At 38.8% G+C, this 19,368-nt stretch overlaps 1 long non-coding RNA gene across 3 annotated transcripts; it reads right to left on the bottom strand.

The window, feature by feature from the left end:
- Nucleotides 1-10,272: 10,272 nt before the first annotated feature.
- LOC117300335 lies at nt 10,273-17,914 on the bottom strand. 3 transcript variants are annotated; one of them, XR_004520162.1, is made up of 4 exons: nt 17,620-17,914; nt 13,147-13,273; nt 12,616-12,726; nt 10,273-10,455 (listed from the first exon to the last, which is right to left on the bottom strand). It is a non-coding gene; the product is annotated as an uncharacterized LOC117300335 (long non-coding RNA). The 3 variants fall into 3 exon arrangements; XR_004520160.1 differs by lacking the exon at nt 17,620-17,914 and adding an exon at nt 13,859-13,938; XR_004520161.1 differs by lacking the exon at nt 17,620-17,914 and adding an exon at nt 13,855-13,938.
- Between the last annotated feature and the right edge of the window lie 1,454 nt (nt 17,915-19,368).

The following is a 19,368-nucleotide window of genomic DNA, read 5'->3' on the forward strand; positions in this document are numbered from 1 at the left end:
TCTATTACACATAGGTATGAAATTTCAGGCGATTTGGAAGACACAAGTTTCGGCCGATTTTTGAAAAAACGACAAGGGGGTAGTAAGCTTGACGTTTTTTCACCCTCGGAAATGTTTTCTCTCCGAATTGCCTCAAAATTTAACCAAAGGAAGTTCGTCATGTGTAAAAGACAGTCTCCAAGTTACAGGTTGCCGGAACAATAGAATGGGTCTCAAACACTCATTTAAACCTTGATTTTAAACCGTCGTACTATCCGAAATAAGGCATTATCTCAAAAAGTAGCCATCGTAGACGACTAAAACCAAGATTTTTCTGCTCCTTGCCCTCTAATACACCTAGGTATGAAATTTCAGGCGATTTGGAAGACACAAATTTCGGCCGATTTTTGAAAAAACTACAAGGGGGGTAAGCTTGACGTTTTTTCAGCCTCGGAAACATTTTGTCTCCGAATTGCCTCAAAATTTAACCAAAGGAAGTTCGTCATGTGTAAAAGACAGTCTCCAAGTTACAGGTTGCTGGAACAATAGGATGGGTCTCAAATATTTATTTTAACCTCTCTTTTTGGAGGCACTGCTATATCAACAAGTAAGCGACATTGCGACAAGAACACGAATAGTCGGGTACCCTATAGTTGGTCTTATAACCCATGCTTCGTACCCAGTAATTTACCGCGTACACATGTATTTAAAATGATCTCCAACCATGCAGTTGACTCTGGCTGTCTCCGTGGACGATATTTAGAGCCTTTTTGATGTAGTTTTAATCTTCAGGGAACTGTTCAGGCAAGACTAATGTGTACACGTTTATTCTGATTCAAAATAAAGTCGTTCAAACCCATGGTAAAAGCAATGTTTGTGATTTGTTTGTTTCTATTAGCTATAGGTCTACACTACGTTAGCTGGTATGCTGGTTAACTGTGCACAACACAATGGGTATGGTGTGTTATTGCTCAATATAATTCTCTGTTATAGTTAGTAGGCCTGTAGGTTGCTGTTTTCCCGTTGATTATTCGGAGATTAAAACAAAACGGCCAGAAATTGGTGGTGAGGTCGTAAAATTGTTCCAATCTAATTATTCACTGCATACAATTGTACAGCCTATCTATGGCAATGCTTTGATGTTGTACCCTGGATTTAAAACTTTGCATGGTGGAAATACGATATGGACAGGTTTGCGGTAACACCATGCAATGACTATCATCTCTAAATATGGGGTGGTTCTGAAAATAACCGTTGGTTTCAATTGACGTTTCGGTCAGTATTCTCTGATCGCCTTTGGAGAAAAACAAAATTCTTTTACGATGCACAAACACTTGACGTTTAAATTTTAAGTTTAATGATTTTAATTATTTAAACAAATAAAAATAAATAAAAAATTGCTGCTTAAAATAAATTTGAATGTGTATGTCAATTATTGTCTGAATTCTTTTTATATTGATTTAAAGAGCAGTCATAATGTGAAATGTAGAAACTCAAACATTAAACAAATATTGAATTAAAACATAAAGAATACTCCGTCCCGTGTCTTATTTAGAGTTCAATTTCCTTAGACTATCAAATATTTATTACATATAATAATAAATGGTTTTGTTGGTCACATTGTTACGCCCCCGTTTGAATATGCCCCCCCCCCCCCATTCGCCCGATTTGCCCGGCTTCTAGAGACTTTTTCAATCGCTGATATTTTCTCAGTTAGATAGACCCGTTTTAGTCCCGTGCATTTTATTTATCTCAAACACCGTCGAATTTGTGCATGCATCAACTCTGTTGTACCCAGTCCCAATCTTTACATTACCTGGGGTACTATGGCATCGGGAAATCCTTGTAAAACACGCGAGTGGAAGGCACTCGCTATATACGTTTTGATTTAAAGTTGTCCACTCTAAGGTTTATAATTAAACTCGAACCCATTGTTCATAAGAAGAGCGGTGGCCCAGTGGTAGAGCTCCGGATTCTGAGCGCAAAGGTACTGAGTTCGAGCCACGGCGTGTGTCTTTTTCTACGCGTAAGAACATTGGTTTAAGCGGAACCCTATGGCATAGGGAAATCCTTGCTTTATACCTAATAAATAACATGCGAGTGGAAGGCACCCGCTATTACGTTTTGATTTAAAGTTGAATTCATTCTAAGGTTTATATTTAAACTCGAACCTTTTGTTATGAAGAAGGACAGTGGCACAGTGGTAGGGCTCTGGACTCTGAAGCTAAAGGTGCTGGGTTCGAACCCCGGTGTGTTTTCTTTTTCTGCGTTGAAGAACACTGGTTTACGCGGTACCCTACGGCAAAGGGAAATCCGTGCTTAACCCCTAATCAATAATTAATGCGAGTGGAAGGCATAAGCTATAATACGTTTTGATTTAAAATTGTTCATTCTAGGGTATAACATTAAACTCGAACGCAAATGAAGTAAGAGTAGTAGTGGCCTAATGGAAGGGCTCCGGGCTCTACACCCGATGGTACAGGGTTCGAACCCCGGTCTGTGTTCTTTTAGTATGCTTGAGAACATTGGTTTGCGCGGTACCCTATGGCATAGGGAAATCCTTGCTTTACACTTAATAAATAATTTGCGAGTGGAAGGTATAAGCTATAATACGTTTTGATTTAAAATTGTTCATTCTAGGGTATAATATTAAACTCGAACGCAAATGAAGTAAGAGTAGTAGTGGCCTAATGGAAGGGCTCCGGGCTCTACACCCGATGGTACGGGGTTCGAACCCCGGTCTGTGTTCTTTTAGTATGCTTGAGAACATTAGTTTGCGCGGTACCCTATGGCATAGGGAAATCCTTGCTTTACACTTAATAAATAATTTGCGAGTTGAAGGCATAAGCTATAATACGTTTTGATTTAAAATTGTTCATTCTAGGGTATAACATTAAACTCGAACGCAAATGAAGTAAGAGTAGTAGTGGCCTAATGGAAGGGCTCCGGGCTCTACACCCGATGGTACGGGGTTCGAACCCGGTCTGTGTTCTTTTAGTATGCTTGAGAACATTGGTTTGCGCGGTACCCTATGGCATAGGGAAATCCTTGCTTTACACTTAATAAATAATTTGCGAGTGGAAGGCATAAGCTATAATACGTTTTGATTTAAAGTTGGTCATTCTAAGGTATAACATTAAACTCGAACGCAAATGAAGTAAGATTAGTAGTGGCCCAATGGAAGGGCTCCGGGCTCTACACCCAATGGTACGGGGTTCGATTCCCGTGTGTTCTTTTACTACGTTTTGATTTAAAGTTGTTCATTCTAAGGTATAACATTAAACTCGAACGCAAATGAAGTAAGAGTAGTAGTGGCCCAATGGAAGGGCTCCCGACTCTACACCCAATGGTACGGAGTTCGATTCCCGGGTGTTCTTTTACTACGTTTTGATTTAAAGTTGTTCATACCAAGGTTTAAAATTAAACTCGAACGCAAATGAAGTAAGAGGAGACGTGGCTCAATGGAAGGGCTCCGGACTCTACACCCAATGGTGCGGAGTTCGATTCCCGGGTGTTTTTTTACTACGTTTTAATTAAAAGTTTGTCATACGAAGGTTTAAAATAAAACTCGAACGCATAATAGTAAGAAGGAGCAGTGGCCCAGTGGAAGGGCTCTGGTCTCTGGACCGGAGGGTCCCGGGATCGAATCCAGCTTCAGAAAAGTTGGAGACGTTTTAAAAATGTTTTTTTTATTATTTTTTTTAAACTTATATAAAAAAGAGCATAGGTTCGTTTTAAGTTTTAAGTTTCTTTTCTAAGCGAGTGCTAGCGGTGAGTGCCACTGCGCGGTGTGTGCCACTGTCTGGTGGGTCGAGACTTCTCGGACGGCAACCGCGATGCCACCACCGGGGTTCGAACCGGGGACCCTTCGCTACGGAAGCCGACACCCACCTACGACACCCACTTGGGTCCCCCCCAAAATCATTCGCATTTTAGACCTGATAAACCTTCGGTTCATACTTTACACAGAAAGCTATGGCATGGGATTTCAGTGCTTTATACTTAGTATATAATTGAATACTCATCATAGGATACTATGGTATGGGAATATCAATGCTTTATACTTGGTGTATAATTTGCGAGTTGAATACTTTTCATAGGATACTATGGTATGGGAATATCAATGCTTTATACTTGGTGTATAATTTGCGAGTTGAATACTTTTCATAGGATACTATGGTATGGGAATATCAATGCTTTATACTTCGTATATTATACTTTATACTTGGTATATAATTTGCGAGGGGAACACTTTCCACATGATGCTATGGCATAGTAAAATCAGTGCTTTATACTTAGTAATTTCGAGTGAAATGCACAAGTTGTGGGCTGGTTACATAGGCATGGGAAACTCATTGGTTCGGACTTAAAACATATTTGAGTTAAAATCTACACACTATAGTTTAAAATGGGAAAAGGGGTACGCATGGTACTATGGCATAGGGAAATCCTTGCTTTGGACTTGGTAAATAATTTGCGAGTGGAAGGCATAATACGCTTTTACTGACGGGTATTGGTAGTAGATAGGGGACTCTTGTGTTCGGACCTAAAAAGTATTCGACGAGTTGAAGGCACACGCTGTAGACATAAAGATAGACAATTAGTTTAATTAATGGGGAAATGGTACGCATGGTACAATGGCATAGGGAAATCCTTGCTTTGGACTAGGTAAATAATTTGAGAGTGGAAGGCATACGCTTTACTGACGGGTAGACAGGGGACTCTTTGGTTGTGATTTAAACAATTGGTGAGTGGATGGAAGGCACACGCTGTAAGTATGGCGCATTGGTTTACAAGGAAACATAGGCATAATAGGGGACTTACAAAATAATTGTTTGAGTCGAAGGCACACGATGTAGGTATAGAAAATTAGTTCACAGGGGAAGTTGGTCTGGCATTTCGATGGGAATTGGGGATTGTCGGTCGCTGTGGAAAGGGTAGCGGGGTACACTGGGGTTGGGTGGCTGAGTCTTTAATAGGCTAGCTGGGATCAACATGACGGCGGGAATATAACTTCTTTAAATTTCCACCAGTGTTCTTGGTGGGTACTCGCCGTGATGGTACAATTGGTTTTATTGAGTTTGATACAATAATTATTCGAGACATTGTTATATCGAAAATCAGGCAATAAAAACAATTACGTCAAAAAGTTACTAAGGTAGACGACTAAACCCAAGTTTTCAGGCGATTTTGAAAAACACAAATTTTTTGGGCAGATTTTTGAGAAAACAGCATGGGGTATAACTTGACGTTTTTTCACCGTCAAACAAATTTCTCTCAGATTTGCCTCAAAATTTAACCAAAGAAAGTTCTTTATGTGCAAAAGACGCTCTACGGATTACAGATGGCTGGAACAATTGGAAGGGCCTCAAATTAATATTAATTTTAATCTTGATTTGGGGGCATCGAAAACTAGACAATATCTCAAAAAGTTGCCTACGACTCAGACCAAGGTTTTTCTGTGCACCTCGTCCTTCATTACACATCTGGATGAAATTTCAGACGATTAAAAAAATAAAAATAAAAAACCCGCCAGTTTTATTCAGACCATGTTCAGACTTTAAAAATTTACATTATCATTTGGCAGTATAGGTGGCAAACCAGTTTTAGATTTACAACTTGATATGAGAAAGGCAATCTGCAAAGGCTTAAACATGATGTATCAATTCTTTTGGATGGTAGGCCTACGACTCCGAATGTCAGACCACCGGTCATTTTGGTTGGTAAACAGTTTACGACAGCTCAGTGTTACATAACATGTCAACAGAAACTGACATAGAAACACGTAGGAGTGGCCGACACGAATTGAAGTAGATAATCTATAAGAACTACACAGAAAAGTCGATTGTTTCATCAGATCATGGAGGAATTCTTCATCCAGTATCTGATTGACGGCAAATTGGCAATGACAATGCAATGACCTATGCTCTAACGTTACGGCTACTTCCGGATTGCCGTTGTTTATGTTGAGCATGCTGAAGGTGGAATAAAATTGCGACAAGAATTGCCCGTTTTATGACAAACTAGGTGGTTACACGCCTTCCACGAGGCCTTCATCCTATTCTACATTATGAACTTGAATAAACTACATGATAAAGCTTACCCATAGAGACATTAAATCACATCAAATCATCGTAAGTATATTCACGGTGTTGACAAAATAAAGCATGGCTGGTGGCCATTTTGAATATGGCGTCACGGCATCAAGCCGTCGAGTACCCAGACCTCTACTACTCTGTTGATGTTTATTTCGCGTAGCGTGGAAATCGGGTACCTGTCGGTTGCTTTAGCTGGTTCCAATCACCGGTGCCTGTCCAAGATCAAAGGGGCAAACTGGCTCCCGCAAGATCTCGCGGAATGATTCGAAATGCGAGAATCGAAGGCTTGAATCATATTAAGTGATGAATAAACGCTTACACTGTACGTACAACGTTCATTAAGCTCCTGGCCAATAAAAAGCTCTGCTTTGCTGACTCCGCCCAAAGATCCAGGAAGATCCAACACACTTTGACCATTGACGTCTATAGAGTTTAACAATGAGTCCAGTAGCTGATTGTTCAACTAATATAAAAGATGTACCTAAAGGATTTAGGTGTCTTTTCAAACGATACCTGGTCTGTCAAATGTAATATAAAAGATGTACCTAAAGGATTTAGGTGTCTTTTCAAACGATACCTTTTCTGTACATATGAGATATAAAAGATGTACCTAAAGGATTTAGGTGTCTTTTCAATCGATACCTTGTCTGTACATGAGATTTAAAAGATGTACCTAAAGGATTTAGGTGTCTTTTCAAACGATACCTTGTCTATTAAAATGTAACATAAAAGATGTAACTAAAGGATTGGGAGACACTAGTTTGCAATTATAATGTTGTCTGTAAGGGAACTGTTACTGGTTTTCACCAACAACACTATGGACACCGCATGGAGGAAGACCTACAAGCAATATGGATCACAATATCATGTTTTGGGATCGGACTCCTAATTAACCGACCCCTCCCCCAAAAAGAACAACTACTATTTTCGCTTAAGCTTCCCATTGTTTACAATAACACTATATCAGAACAATTAGAGATGTGTCTTCTATAGATGATCAAGATAATGGATTGTCTTGAAAATAAACCAGAAACGTGTTAAACAAGTATACTTTATATATACATGTATAATGCAGCCATTCAGCGGGTTCTTCAACTGGGTTTAAAGACTTTGCACCACTGCTGGTGGCTGAATTAGAGTCGTAACGACTGGGGATGTGGGTTTGGGATTGGAATACTCCTTTAGTATAAGAGTATAGTGTTAGCATTGTATTCTCGACGGCATTCCTTACGAACCAAGCGGGTGAAAGAAACGAACAATGAAAAACCGGGGCTCGTTGTGGGATTTATAAGGATGTAGACAGTCGAAGAGGGAGGGGCTTGGGATGGAGTCTTCAAAGCAGACCTTTTTATTGGCCAGGGGCTTAATGAACGTTGTACGTACGTGCAAAACGCATGAACACTAGTTAAACCAAGTAGCCTTACGTTTGAAATGATTTAGCGCAAAGTTGAAAGAACTAAAGGTAATATATGAGGTCTATTTTTTGTTCGTTTCTCGGCTTATTATTAATGTAGGAATAAATAACTTGTAGGTAGATTATTAAAAAGTGACCTTATTTCGTTGTTGAAAATATCTCACTCAAATTTGCGCCACCAAATAATCTAACTTTTAAAGCCTTCGGTACACTTCAACCCAAAAAAGAAATATATAAAAAAATAAAAAAATATTAATAACAAAATATGGCCATCTTATGCATGTTGTTGTGTTAGAAAAATTGCAAGGATTTTACTAAAACGCAAGGCTTACCATTTGAATTTTTGTAACGAAAAATGCAAGGCTTTGAACATCCATTTTTTGTAGGGTAAACCGTTTTTGTTTACTGAAAAAGTTTAAAGAGATGAGCCTTGTGCCTCAAAATAAATACATCAATAAAACAAATTTAAAAAAATACAAACAAAACAAGGGGTAGATGTCCTACAGTTTATCAAATATTTGGGCCATAAATTTAAGAAAACACAAAGAGTTGTTTTTATTCTCTAAAATAATGCGATAGGTACCTCTCACTCTGATGTGTTTTTAACTTGAGGAATAACTTTTATAAATAATATTTTCATCTTGAGGAATGGTTTTAGATATAGATTGGTCAACATCAAATCTCAATCTTAAAAAAAAATGAAAGGTACATGCCATCACTGAAGAAACCAGCTTCATTTTAATGCATACAAATCGAACTTCAAAATGTGGTCAAATAATACAAATAAATAAAATCACAAGGCATAAGTCAAGCATTTTTTATCAATGTTTTGTAATTTTGTTTATTGGAATAGTACAATATAACACATTTGACTTGATCAGAAATGTATAAGGTTAAATCACAATAGTTAAAGGCAGAGGACACTATTGGTAATTACTCAAAATAATTATTAACATAAAACCTTTCTTGGTGACGAGTTATGGGGAGAGGTTGATAGTATAAAACATTGTGAGAAACGACTCCCTCTGAAGTGCCATAGTTTTCGAGAAAGAAGTAATTTTCCACAAATTTGATTTCGAGACCTCAGATTTAGAACTTGAGGTCTCGAAATCAACCATCTAAACGCACACAACTTCGTGTGACAAGGGTGTATCTTTTCTTCATTATTATCTCGCAACTTCGATGACCGTTTGAGCTCAAATTTTCACAGGTTAGTTATTTTATGCATATGTTGAGATACACCAACTGTGAAGGCTAGTCCTTGACAATTACCAATAGTGTCCTCTGCCAATAAACCTGCAATGGTATGTTGATTTAAAGACACTGGACATGTTTGGTAATTGTCAAAGACCAGTATTCACTCTTGATGTATCTCAAAATATGCATAACATAACAAACCTGTACAAATTTGAGCTCAGTTGGTCGTCAAATTTGCAATTAGAGAACAATGAAAGCAAAAACGCCCTTGTTGCACAAGTTGTGTGCTTTCAGATGCTTGATTTCGAGACCTCAAATTCTAATTCTGAGGTCTCGAAATCAAATTCAAATATTTTAGTGAGAAATCGCTTCTGTCTTAAAAACTATGTTACTTCACAGAGAGCTGTTTCTCATAATGTTTTATACTATCTCCAGCTCTCCATTGCTCGTTACCAAGTAAGTTTTTAATGATAACAATTGTTTTGAGTAATTACCAATTGTGTCCAGTGCCTTCAAAGGAATTGTATAATGCTGAACCACGGTTCTATAAGGTTATATCTCAAATTGTATAAATTTATATCGCAATTGTATCAGGGAAATATTGCAATAGTTCAAGATTATATCACAATCATATAAGGTTATATCGCAAATATAAAAGGTTATATCGCAATCGTATAAAGGTAATATCGTAATTGTATATACAGTTATATTGCAATTGTCTAAGGTTTTACATTCAAGGAATAATGACCCAGGATTCTGTGTTGTTTTTGTCTTGGAATTTTGACATTAAATTTGCTTTGACACCGTTGCCCATATTGAAGTTTTAAGTAAAATGGTCTTTTACGTTTTGCATAATTTGTATTGAACATTAAGAAAGCTCTTTAAAAGAATTTCCAAGTGTGGCCTTTGAATTACTTGGCTCATAAAAATTAATGGATGAGCAGTTAATATGACATGGGTAGTCAGCCCAGTGATCTCCATGACCCCTCCTAAAATTCCAGCCCGGACGCCCACGATTATGAATTGTAAATCAAGAACTTGTGGTTCAGTAACTAGACGCTTGTCATTTTTAAAATAGCGGTTAGCTTGGTAGCATTTGAACTCACAACCTTGTCACTGCAAGTCCTGTAGTCTAACCACTGAACCATCACAAAATTGTCATTGTAAAATGAGCAGTTAGCTGGTAGATTTCGAACCAACAACATTCTGATTGCAAGTCCTGCAGTCTAACCACTGGACCACCATTAGCTTGGTAGGATTCGAACCAACAACCTTGTGATTGTAAGTCCTGCAGTCTTACCACTAGACCACAGTTAGCTTTATAGGATTCGAACCCAGAACCTTGTGATTGCAAGTCCTACAGCCTAACCACTGAACCACGGTTAGCTTGGTAGGATTTGAACCCACAACCTTGTGGATGCAAGTCCTGCAGTCTAACCACTTGATCACAGTTTGATTGGTAGGATTCAAACCCAGAACCTTGTGATTGCAAGTCCTGCAGTCCAACCACTGGACCACAGTTAGCTTAGTATGATTCAAACCTACAACCTTGTGATTGCAAGTCCTGCAGTCTAACCACTGAACCACAGTTAGCTTAGTATGATTCAAACCTACAACCTTGTGATTGCAAGTCCTGCAGTCTAACCACTGGACCAAGTTGACCACCATCCTGGAATAGTTTCATGTTGATGAGTTGTGGATTGCACTATCATTCAAGAGGTCAAAGTGCAAAAGAAGACATCTGGAGATGCTGCATGTTGTTCCGAGCTAAACAAAAAAAGGGAGACGGACAAGTAACCTGTTAAAGGCAGTGGACACTATTGGTAATTGTCAAAGATTAGCCTTCACAGTTGGTGTATCTCAACATATGCATAAAATAACTAAACCTGTGGGGTGTCGTGGCCGAGTGGATAAGAGCACCGAACTCAAGCTCTGATGCTTCTGTTCAGCAGAGTGTGGGTTCAAATCCAGGTCGTAACACTTGTGTCCCTGAGCAAGACACTTAACTATAATTGCTTCTCTCCACCCAGGGGTAAATGGGTACCTGTGAGGGCAGAGATGGTTCTTGTGATTGGTTTAGCCATGTAGCGCATATAATTGTCGCACAGGCTGTATACTCCCCAGGGAGCTGAGATGGTTTAAGGAATGATTTAAGGCCCAGTGACCAGGGGTAATAATATCGGAAGCGCTTTAAAACACCCCGTGAAAAAGCGCTATATAAAAACCGTGTATTATCATTATTATTAACCTGTGAAAATTTGAACTCAATTGGTCATCGAAGTTGCGAGATAATAACAAAAGAAAAAAACACCCTTGTCACATGAAGTTGTGTGCGTTTAGATGGTTGATTTCGAGACCTCAAGTTCTAAATCTGAGGTCTCGAAATCAAATTCGTGGAAAATTACTTCTTTCTTGAAAACTACATCACTTCAGCGGGAGCCGTTTCTCACAATGTTTTATACTATCAACCTCTCCCCATTACTCGTCCAAAGAAAAGTTTTATGCCAATAATTATTTTGAGTAATTACCAATAGTGTCCACTGCCTTTAAAGAGCTGTTAAATGATCAGGTTAAAGGAAAGGGATATGTTTGGTAATCACACTTAAAATTAGTGGCAATAACAACCTTTGGTCAAAAGCCTACAGCGGATTGGGATACATAAAGCATTGTGGAAACTAGTTAACCTCATCAACAACCAATAGCTTGTTTATTCCTCTTGTCAGGAAGTCGGCCACTGTGAATGTCGTCTTAATCATATCTTCATTCAACTGTTTGGTTATTTTTGTTTAGTTTTTATAACTGTTGTTCATATGCGATGCTTTCCAGATCTGGTTAGGGATTGTTCTGTGATTTTTATGTTTTTTGTGCAATTCTGTGTCTTTTGCCCTGTTACTTTTGTGGTCTATTGTCATTTGTGCATTTAAATTTTTACGTTTTTTAATCGTATTACATGAAACTATCTTATTATTGTATTTGTAGTATTCTATACTGTGAGTCCATAAACATTGTATAGCGCCCTCTACGGTTCGTATTGTGTTCTATAATAAAAGACCTCGTGTGAGCGTCGTTGGTTCCAGGTAGCCATGTTTGTGTATGACTTATTTGTGTCTCCCAAATATATTACAGTATTAACTGACCAATTGTGAATTTAAGACCGCAATTTAGGTTTCTTTTACTGCCAGTGTCTTTTTTAAATATTGTTGAATAACTAAACCATTAGTTATATATTATTACATTTCACTTTCGATTCGAAAGACGTGTTTTTTTTTAAGCCAAGCAGTGACGCTTCTCAGTATGTGTATTCCCATCAGGGAATTTCCTTCATGCGTTGACATATTTTCTCTGGATTTTCAGCGATATCTCAAAAACCTGACCACCATTGAAAATGTCAGTCTAATTGTGCACACCTACATTTTAAAGGATTAAACAGTCATATAAACTAAAGGTTTACTTGCCCTTTAAAGTCTGCATTTCTTCTGTTTGGACACCTTTGGGTAACTGTCAAAGACAAGTCTTCACAGTTGGTGTATCTCAACTATGCATAAAATAACTAACCTGTGAAAATTTGAGCTCAAACGGTCATCGAAGTTGCGAGATAATAATGAAACTTGGAAAAAACACCCTTGTCACACAAAGTTGTGTGCTTTCAGATGCTTGATTGCGAGACCTCAAATTCTACACCTGAGGTTTTGAAATCAAGTTCATTGAAAATTGCTTCTTTCTCGAAAACTTTGCACTTCAGAGGGAGCAGTTACTCATAATGTTTTATACTATCAACCTCTCCCCATTACTCGTTACCAAGTGAGGTTTTATGCTAATAATTATTTTGAGTAATTACCAATAGTGTCCACTGCCTTTAAAGTCTGCATTTCTTCAAATCAAATTTTATGTGTATGGTGAAAACAAAATACTGTGAATAATGTTTACCGTCAAAATAAGTGGTGTCCGTTCTGTCATCTGGGGCTGGGATGAAAGGGGCTTCTGTCTCCCTGATTCGCTTCCAGTCGATTGCGTGGAATAGTGGATGGGACTTCAGGTCTGAAGAAAGCAAGATAATATATTTGAGAAAATTATGGGAAAGCGTCATTAAAGAAAATGTCTAATGTGAACATCCTTTTCATCTGACAGTTACCAACCTAACACACAAGACAAGAACATAAACAAAAACAAAAACAACAACAACAAACTGTCAGTGTCTTCATTCCCATTTTAGCATTCGACCGGAAGTCGCATGTCTGGCTTGATCCCCAAAACGTGGATGATAACAAACAACAACAACCACATGAAACCGCGACCAAAATGGTGGTCTCTTTTAATTTGCGTAGACTACCGACGGAGAGAGCAACAAAAATCCCCATCGGATTGCTTCAGAAAGAAGGAAAACGGACCTAAAACATCCATCAAAAACCTCCATGTTCCCCCTCCACAAATGACCTAAAAAACATGCTCAAAACTTACCTTTAAATATTGAAAATGCTTGAAAAATGCGAGTTATAGTGGTTGTGCTTTTGTTAACCACCGTCCTAGCTACACGACGTACACACACGCATCACGGCAATAACCAACGGAACTTTCGCAATGCTTTCTGAAAAAACAATAAAATGGAAGTTTATTTAAAGGTGACGCAATGGGGTGGCACTACTAATAGTAGTACTATTATTGAAATACTTTCTAAATCACCAAACTATCTTTTTGAATTGTACAAACAGAGCCAAAATATTCGTTGATATTTTCACAAACTTACCCGTATTATTTTGAGTGTGCAGCCCCTTGTTTTACGGGTTTTCCCCGCCAGATATAAATATACGCCCAGTCTGGTACCTGGACTTATATGCATGTTTGTTGCGTGCTACAGAGTTTGTGAAGGTGGTGCCTTAAAGAGAAAGTTCTTTCTTTGGAAATCCCGAAAAGCAAAACATGTGCTCTCTGCTCCAGGAGCGATTATGGAAATTGGAAAATGTTAATTGAATTGAACTTTGAAGTGATTTGCATGAAGAGGTAGCTGGTTTATTCGCTTGGATTTTATCTGATTTTACCTAGTACAGCAGTAGTACTGGCTCCTTCTTTCGTGTTGGTTTAGAGTGTTGATTATAAACTTAAAGTTAAAGTAAAACATAGAGAAAGCAAAATGCTACAAAGTACATTTATAATTTCGACAACACTCACTCACTATTAAGTTGGTGTCCACTAGTTGACCCAGCTAGCTGAGCTAGTAGTTGAGCTGAGTAACTGATGCTCTGCACTCATTTTTTAAAATGATTAAATTTTGCAAATAGTTAACTTTAAGAATAATAATAATAATAATAATAATAATAATAATAAGACTTGTAAATGCGCACATATCCACCCTGCTGGGTGTTCAAGGCGCAGTAAAACCAAAAAACAAAACAAAAACAAAACACAACACAAAGAAAAACAGACACAACAAAATTAGTCATTGAAAACCTGTGACATAAGATAAGTTTTGAGAAGAGACTTGAATTTTGCAGTACAAAGACAAGATCGAAGATTAAGTGGTAGAGAGTTCCAGATGCGTGGCGCGGCTGAAGAAAAAGACCTGTCACCCCATGAGTGTCGAGACTTGGGTTCAATGAGGAGAAGCATAGAACTTGATCGAAGATTCCTTGATGGAGTGTAAACTTGAAGCAGTTCAGAAATATAGTGGGGAGCCTTGCCATTAAGAGCTTTGTGGACAATGAGCATCAGCTTGAAGATGATTCGTTGAGAGATAGGGAGCCAGTGTAGTTGTTTCAGAATGGGGGTGATAGAACACGATTTTCTAGACAGTGTCACAATGCGGGCAGCAGTATTTTGGAGCCGTTGAAGTCTGGAAATCTGGTTGTTAGAAAGACTGTAGAGAAGAGCATTGCCGTTGTCAAGACGAGAAGTAACAAATGCGTGAATGACCTTTTCAGTGGCACTTTTGTCCAAGTACTTGCGAATCTTACCTATATTCCTGATGTGATATGATGATAAACGAACAATGTTGTTGATGTGTGGCTGAAGTGTCATTGATGAATCAAAAATAACCCCTAAGTTCCGAGCTTTCAGCGAGGGAGCTATCCGAGCATCACCGATGGAGATGTATGGCACTGAAACCTTAGTTAACTGTTGACGTGACCCAAATAGAAGGAACTCTGTCTTATCATCATTTAACTTCAGGAAGTTTTGTTGTGTCCAACGTCGAATCTCTTGGATGCATTTCTCAAGTCTTGCAATAGATGCATTGGCGTTTTCTTGAGAAGATTTAAACGTGATGTATAGCTGAGTGTCGTCTGCGTACACATGGTAATTCAGATTAAATTTCAGGATGATGTCACGAATCGGTAAAGTGTATAGCGTAAACCACTGCGGGCCGAGTACCGACCCCTGTGGCACAGAGTAGTTCAAAACAACAGGGTCGGATATCGCGGTGCCAATACATACATGCTGAGTTCTATTGTAGAGATACGATTTGCACCATGCTAGGGCTGTGTCCTCTATGCCAAGGTGATTCTGGAGCCGAGAGAGAAGGATGTTGTGATCGACAGTGTCAAAAGCAGCACTCAAGTCTAGCAGGACTAGTGCTGTAAGGTTACCATTGTCCATTGCAGAGAGAATATCGTTGCTCACACGGACTAGTGCAGCCTCAGTCCCATGGAAAGGCTTGTATGCTGACTGGAACACGTCGGACAGGTTGAAAGTATGAATGTGATCAGAAATACGTGATGAAACTACTCGTTCGATGACTTTTCCAAGATATTTTAAGTTTGCAACCGGTCTGTAGTTTTTGAATATCTCCTTGTCCAAGTTTGGTTTCTTGATGAGCGGCCTGATGTAGGAAACTTTGAGGCTATCGGGGAAACAACCGGAACTGAGGGATTCGTTTACAAGCTTAGTGATGTAGGGTACAAAAATATCGATGTTTTGCTTTATCATGGATGTTGACACAGGGCCCCTAATAGTAATACTGCATGGGGATAACTTTCCATATGGCGCCACCACTTTTTCACTCATTTTTACAAAAAGGGATATCAATCAGGTAAATTAGATACTATATTATTTTATTTCGAATGAAAAAGTGGTGGCGCCATACGGAAACTTTTCCCTGCAGGGGTCTTGGTTATGGGGCGCCGTTTGTCCATTAATTGTTTGACACTTTTAAGGCATGTTTTTACCATGGTTTACAGCAATTAGGTGTAAACCATAGAAACTTTTTATGGTTTGTAAACCATGATTTCTGAGTGCACATTTTTTATGGTTTGTAAACCATGATTTCTGAGTGCACATTTTTTATGGTTTGTAAACCATGATTTGTGAGTGCACATTTTTATGGTTTGTAAACCATGATTTGTATAAGTGCACATTTTTTTATGGTTTTTTTTTTTGAGATGTGTAAACTTTCATGGTTTATAAACCATGTTTTTTAAGAAGTCTCGATTTTCATGGTTTATAAACCATGTTTTTTAAGAAGTCTCGATTTTCATGGTTTATAAACCATGGTCACAAACCATGATTTTATGGTTCATTTGTTATGGTTTATAAACCATGATTTGTAAACCACGATTTTTATTCTTCAATTTTCATGGTTTATAAACCATGTTTTTAGATGTCTCAATTTTCATGGTTTATAAACCATGATTTGTAAACCATGAATTTGATGCTTCAGTTTTTATGGTTTATTAACCATGTTTTTAAGATGCGTAAATTTTCTTGGTTTATGAACCACGATTTGTAAATGTTTTTTGTATGTTCATGGTTTGTAAACCATAAACTTATACACAACAAATACTTTACTGGTATGTAAACCATAACAGGATTTGGCAACAGTTTCTATGGTTTACATCTAATTGCTGTAAACCATGGTAAAAACATGCCTTAAAAGTGTCAAACAATTAATGGACAAACGGCGCCCCATACTTGGTAGTACAACACAGTACAGTACACTTCACAATCAATCAGATGGAACCGACTTTCACTTCCATAGTATTCAGTGTTTGTTGTTGTAATTAAATGAATGATAATGATATCGAAGTCTTATATAGCGCACGTATCTACCAAACAAGGTACTCAAGGCGCTGAGTATATACAAACTATCAGAAAGATAGGTTATTGCAGTAATGAATTCTGAGACCCAATTATTTAGCACCTTATAAGGGTTTTACAAGGTAAGGTGCTAGCATAAAGCAGCCACAACCAGGAACACCGGTGTGGCGGTTTCAACTTTCCGCTGTGTTCAGTTTTCCGAATGACCAAATACGGTAGCATTACGTCATGCGATGCCTGCGCACAGCAAGCGAAAGTAGTCCAGTTTTAGTGCCGTATTGAGTCATCCGTTACCCTCCGGTAGCTGTCATGGCGGCGTTCACGAGTCGAGTACAACTATGCGGCAAACGCGTGGATCGTATGAGGTCTTTTTGGATAACTTTCCGTATGGCGCCACCACTTTTTCACTCATTTTTACAAAAAGGGATATCTCATTGAGGTAAATTAGATACTATATTATTTCATATAGAATGAAAAAGTGGTGGCGCCATACGGAAACTTTTCCGGTTTTTTTATGCAAGTAGAGTGTGACCTGCCTAAAGTTGTACCCATGAATACATGTAAAGATGGGGCAAGAGATTATGTGACTACACAGAAAAGAATCGTAATATAAACAATTTGGGGTCACTGCTGAAAGAACTACAGTACTCGCCAGGGTACTCGCGGCGGTATCTGACAGGTCACCCGGAAAACTGAACACGCCGGAAAGCTAAAACCGTTCGAACACCATGTTGATATGTCTGACTACGTCACGCGGAAAACTGAACACGGCGGATAACTGAAACCGCCACACCGGGGCGAACCCTAGCCCTGGTAGGACGTCAGTCGTTGCCACTGCACTGACGTCCTGGGTATAAAGGTTCTTTACAATGCGAACACAAGTTTGACTACAATTTCTTTATTTACCTGATTTGAGAAGCTGAAATTCCGTTCATATATTCACAGTGTCCCTCACTATATTCTCAACGAGTTCACAGCTAACAAATATATCCATGGAAGAAATTATATCCGAAAAAATGTCGAAGTCCTGCACTGGCGATGTTGATCATCGTGTACCACTTGATAGTGTGAGCCCAAGTGCGCATGGCTTTGAGTACAGTGCATTGTCTTGCCGCTATTCACCGTCAAACTCCTCCAATATACATTTTAAAATCCAGGAGGCATAAAATATTCCAGCTCAAATAGAATGTTCATAAATCGCATCAGTATGGCTAAGCTATTTGGTCGAATTAGTCTTTTCGGCATGATCACCATCGTAATTATACTGTTGGTGTTCTCGCTACGCATGAATGTTACGATGTACAATTCTGTCCACCAACATAAGCGGAAACCTCAAGGTTTACTGGGCAGAGTGTTGTATGCTAATAATAAATCTAGTAAAGCTTCTCGCCACAGCAACAGCACCACTGTGGAGCATCGGCTGGATAAGGACGTCTTAAAGAGACCCGAGGCGGGTAAGAACACTTTAATTTTGTATTAACTCGGGCGCTGTTCTAGCTGCTGCCACTTTTTCTGCTCTGATACATCTAACAATGTTCACCTACTTTGCAACTGTTATTTATCTCATCATTAGAACATACTGTTTGTGTTCACACAGTCCACCCACGGGACAACTTTCACTGCCAAGTTGTTGCTGTTGAAATGATGAAAACAAGATGATGATTTTGTATATATGTCTTGGTGTGAGTTTGCTATATCTACGCAGTGTCCACCATAACCAGTGTGCAAATACCACCTATAGTGCAACTTCGATCAATTGTGACAAAGGACTGGACACTGGAGTCAACCCTGCTGGAGTGTAAGTCTATTGTCTTCGAAATTCCTTGGACACCAAGACCCGGCAGAGTTGAAGTCTATGAAACATATGAACTATGGAAGTGACTATTCAATTGCACCTGACGTGGTGCTAACACTGAAAGACTTGGGTATTTGGCATCCTCGAAGCCGCCGTGCCGGCAAAAGAACTCATAGAACTAAGAGACACAACACAAATTCCTCTGTGTCATCATACAACAATGCCACAATCTGTCAAAGATCAACTAAGCGGACCTCTGTTCCTGATCAATGTCAAGCAAGATTTTGTGCTATGAATGCACAATCTCTTCGCAACAAAAGAACTGAGTTTGTTGACTTTGTGTTAACCCACAAGTTAGATTTAGTAGCTATTTGCGAAACATGGTTCAAAGATGGGGATAATGTTGTTATCAACGATATTACTCCTGCAGGTTACGAACTCAAACAGGTGCCACGCCCAAAACCAAAACGTGGAGGAGGAGTTGCTCTACTCTACAAGAGTGGTTTTACAGTGCGTTTTCCTGTCATCGCTATTGAACCAATATCGTTTGAGTTCCTGTCAACTGAACTAATTAGTTCAACCCAATCATTGTCTCTTACTATTCTCTACCGCCCTCAGCAAAAATCAACTGGATGTACTATCACTGCATTTTTGGAGGAATTCTCACTATTGGTCGAAAGTGCTGTGATAAAGCCAATGCCACTAATCATTGCAGGGGACTTCAATGTACACGTTGACAATGCTAATGACAGAGATGCTAACGCTTTCAAGGAGCTTCTGTCTGGCAGTGGCCTTCAACAGCATGTTGACACTGCAACGCACAGGAAAGGGCATACTTTGGACCTTTTCATCACAAGACT

This window comes from Asterias rubens, chromosome 15 (assembly GCF_902459465.1).
Source record: "Asterias rubens chromosome 15, eAstRub1.3, whole genome shotgun sequence".
Taxonomy (NCBI): Eukaryota; Metazoa; Echinodermata; class Asteroidea; order Forcipulatida; family Asteriidae; genus Asterias; species Asterias rubens.